Source organism: Sinocyclocheilus anshuiensis, unplaced genomic scaffold, assembly GCF_001515605.1.
Source record: "Sinocyclocheilus anshuiensis isolate Anshui unplaced genomic scaffold, SAMN03320099.WGS_v1.1 scaffold894, whole genome shotgun sequence".
Lineage (NCBI taxonomy): Eukaryota > Metazoa > Chordata > Actinopteri > Cypriniformes > Cyprinidae > Sinocyclocheilus > Sinocyclocheilus anshuiensis.
Window position 1 is genome coordinate 626,558 of NW_015536505.1, and position 4,602 is coordinate 631,159.

Genomic DNA, 4,602 nt, shown 5'->3' on the forward strand with positions numbered 1-4,602 from the left:
TTTCAGATTCTATAAATGAAATCAGTACGAGGGAGAGAGCATTTCCCCGTACGTGGCCGAATTAAAGAAGTTAATGGAGCATTGACAATTTGGGGACGTGTTAAACGACGTGCTACGCGATCGTTTAGCATGTGGAATTCATCATGAAGGAATTCAAAAGAGACTGTTGACGGAGCCAGATCTGACATTTAAATGAGCAGTAGAAATCGCTATTTCAATGGAAACTGCAGCCAAAGATGCTCTCGAGTTACAAAGTGATGTAAAGGCTGGAAATGTAAATAAACTGTCAACAGTAAACAGAACAAATCAGACCCCCTGTTTTCATTGTGGAAACCTTTTCCATCTCCCCTCTCAGTGCAGATTCAAAAATGTAGAATGTAGACAATGTACAAAACGGGCATATTCAAAGAGTTTGTCGCAGTGCACAAGCAAAAGGGGCTGAGAAGGACAAGCGATATCGCACTGACAAAAGAAACATGCATAAAATTGATGAGGCATCGGACAACGACAGTGAGGATGCATTGGCCAGTCTGGAACTGTTCAGTCTGGGTGAAAAAGACAAACAGGCCATCTGGCTCATGCCAAAACTAAATGATCAAGTGGTAAAAATGGAGTTGGACACAGGTTCAGCTGTTTCAGTTATGTCTGAGAGTGATTATAAGGTCCTTTTTAACAAAGAGAAGCTCAACCCATCTTCCATTGTTCTCAAAACATATACTGGTGAAAAAGTGAGACCACGGGGTGTGCTGCCTGTTACAGTAGAATATAGCGGTCAGAAGGAAATTCTCAACTTGTACATACTAACAAATGGAGGTGCACCATTGTGGGGTTGGGAGTGGTTAAGAATGTTTCAGATGGGCTGGAACGAGATCAAAAACCTCAAGTCACTGACCGTTGTTGCACAAACTACTAAAGAAAAACTGGAACTTATCTTAAGAGATGCTGCCCCCATATTTCAGAGCGAAATTGGCACCCTTAAATTCCACGGTTTCACAAAGCACGTCCAGTTCCATACGCCATCCGACCAGTGGTCGCAAATGAGCTGGATCGGCTAGAGGAAAACGGGGTGCTGTCCAAGGTGGACTGGAGTTCATGGGCGACACCTCTCGTCACTGTAGTAAAAAAAAATGGCACAGTGAGATTATGTGGGGACTTTAAGGTCTCTATTAATCCTGTACTACAAGCAGAGCAGTACCCTCTACCTCGAATTGAGGACATTTTTGCCAATTTGGCAGGTGGACAGTGGTTTTCAAAGGTGGATTTAGTGGATGCCTACCTCCAGGTGGAAATGGAAGATGATTCGAAACCCTACCTGACCATCAACACGATTAAGGGTCTTTATCGTTACAACAGGCTGGTGTTTGGAGTAGCTTCAGCCCCAGCCCTCTGGCAACATGAAATGGATCAAGTTATTCAAGGGGTGCCTGGAACACAGTGCTATCTAGATGACATAATAGTCACGGGTGCAACAGATTACGAGCACCTAGAAAACCTGAAAGCTGCCCTTAAACGACTAGAGGAATTCGGACTCAGAGCCAGGCGGGACAAATGTGACTTTTTCAAGCCCAGTGTCACATATTGTGGGCACATTGTAGACACTCAAGCGTTGCACAAGTGTCAGGACAAAACGCAGGCAGTGCTGAATGCTCCAAAGCCACAAGGTGTCTCCCAGCTCAGATCCTTCTTAGGGTTTGTGAACCATTACAACAGGTTTTTACCCAACCTGGCAACTGTCCTTCATCCCCTCAATGCGTTACTTCAGTCAGTGGAAATGGAATAAGGAGTGTGAACGTACCTTTCAGGAAGCAAGGAGGCTGGTAACATCCGACATGGTCCTGACACATTACAATCCATCCCTCCCAGTGAAGCTGGCGTGTGATGCCTCTCCTTATGGTATTGGGGCAGTGATGTCACATCTAATGGAAGATGGTAGCGAGAGGCCCATTGCTTTTGCATCACGATCCTTATCTGCAGCTGAGAAGAATTATGCCTAAATTGACAGAGAGGCATTGAGTTTAGTGTGGGGTGTCAAAAGATTCAACCACTATCTCTTCATCAGGGAATTTACCCTTGTTACGGATCATCAACCACTTACTTCTATCTTCAGCCCGCAGAAAGGAATCCCTGCCACAGCAGCTGCTCGTATGCAACACTGGGCATTGTTTTTGGGTGGTCATCGTTACAAGATTGAGTATAAATGCACTGCATGTCATGCTAATGCAGATGGACTGTCTCGTCTGCCATTAGAAATGGCAAAAGATGAATATGGAGAGGAAGGAGTCCTGGATATATTTTCCTTCAGCCAAACTGAAGGTCTGCCTGTCACAGCAGATATGGTGAAAACAGAAACCAAACGCGACAAGATTCTGTCACAAGTGTATTTGGCAACATTTAAAGGCTGGACAACTGATCACAAATCGCTGCTGCCCGCATACTATGCAAAACGTCATGACCTCTCTCTAAATGCTGGGTGTGTGTTGTGGGGGCTGCGAACCATCATACCCATTAGACTAAGATCTAGTGTCCTAGATGAGCTGCATAAGGGACATCTAGGAGTGGTGAAGATGAAAGCACTTGCCAGGAGTTATGTATGGTGCCCAGGGATGGATCAAGAGATAGAGCGGCTGACACTGCAGTGCCCTGGCTGCCAAATGACACAGAATGAGCCAGAACATGCGCCCCTTCACCCTTGGGAATGGCCAGCATCTCAATGGGAGTGGGTACATGTCGATTTTGCAGGATCATTCATGGGATCGACGTTCCTGGTGGTAGTTGAAGCCTGTTCCAAATGGCCTGAGGTTTTCATCATGAGTACCACCACTTCTGCATGCACCATTGCGGTACTGAGGAACGTGTTTGCCAGAACTGGAGTTCCTCATCAGTTAGTAAGTGACAACGGGCCACAGTTTACTGCCTCTGATTTTTCAGACATTCCTTCGCAGAAATGGCATCAGACATGTCACGTCTGCCCCATGGCACCCAGCAACTAATGGACAAGCAGAGCGGTTTGTACAAAGCCTTAAGCGAGGACTCCAAACTATGGCACATGAGAAATTTACACTCCAGCAAAAGCTGTCCAACTCTCTGTTCGCATACAGAAATGCAGAGGTGTAAAGTATTGGAGTAAATGTAATTAGTTACTGTACTTAAGTATCTTTTTGGGTACTTTGTAGTTGTACTGAGTATCAAAGATATTAGCAACTTTTACTCTTTACTTCACTACATTTTTTAATGAGTATCTGTACTCTTTACTCCACTACATTTGAAATGAGTGTTGCAGTTACATGTTACATTTTGCGTGGACCTAGCTTTTTCTGCAGCAGTTTATTTCTGCTACAAAAGACGTGATACTGCCTATTACAGGTCACTGTCTCTCAAGTAGAGCTACCATCATCCCCTTCAAGCATAAATGGCCAGAGTCATTGTCCTCACCCACCCGTATCACCACCATCTACACCCCATTCGGAAACCAGTACTGTTTCAGCAGACACTGAGAGGGCGCCCTGTGAGGAAAGACGCTATCCAACACGTGTGCATAAACCACCACAGAGACTGAGAGAGACTGTTTAGAGTCTTGGTTACGGCATAGAGTTCACAAAGACTTCACTGGAAATAAGTGCTACATTTTATGTACTTCTTTTCTTGAGGGAGGAGGAAATGTTGTATATCACCAGAATGACAGACATCGTTGTTCTATTATGTATGTCTGTTGTTCAACATGTGCAGGATTGTTTGCTCATGCCTGTTTTGCATGTGGTGATCCTGTTAAGTAAAAGTTGAAGTGAGTTCACATATACACCTCGTCTTGTGTTGTCTTCAAGTATCATATCACAGACATACAGTAACATGTAGTATATCCAGCAGCAAGTGCTGTCCAGCATTTCTGGTGTTTGGCAAGTTCCTCAGCACTGTCCCATTTGATGTTGAGTGTCTTCAAGTCTTGAACAAACGTTTCCCTCCATAGGCGTCCTCATTGGTGTCTGGCAAGGGGAGATAACCATGTCATTGCTGTCTTCGGGATCCAATTGTTCTCCATTCAAAGAACATGGACAGCCAGTTGGAGTCTCCTTTGGGCAACATGTGGAATTGGCATGTTCCATTACTTCAAAGTACTTCTACATTAGTTATATGATCATAATATCAGATTTTTTTTATTAGGATTTGGTATAGGATTCAAAACTGGAAGATGTCAAGCTTCTTGTTGATACTCGCTGATGCTTCCAGTTCTCATTGGTGTATATGGCCATCAGGATCACGATGGTGGTGAACAGGCAAAGTTTGATCTTGAAGTAAATGGATGGTAATTATTAAACTTTATTCATCTTCTGGAAGATGGCAAACGCAGCACCAGTTCACTGAAACCGAACATTTCTGAAAACGCCTACCAGGGTGAAGATTTTCAAAAACCCCGGTTGCAGTGTTATCGTGTAGACAGTTTTTGGCTTGTGACGCCAACAGCCTGCGCTGTTATCTCCACCTACTGGAAACTTTTTCAGGCTTCTGATTGGCCACCATGGCTTTACGGTTGAGATTATATTGCCACCTGTTGGTTAGGCATGCTCTTGACAGTGCTTCATAGCATGCGTTTGCGTTTTCATGTGG

General features: G+C 44.4%; 1 pseudogene; it reads left to right on the top strand.

Moving 5' to 3' along the window:
* The first annotated feature begins 476 nt into the window (after positions 1 to 476).
* Positions 477 to 3,114, top strand: LOC107691265 (uncharacterized protein K02A2.6-like; annotated as a pseudogene).
* Positions 3,115 to 4,602: the final 1,488 nt, after the last annotated feature.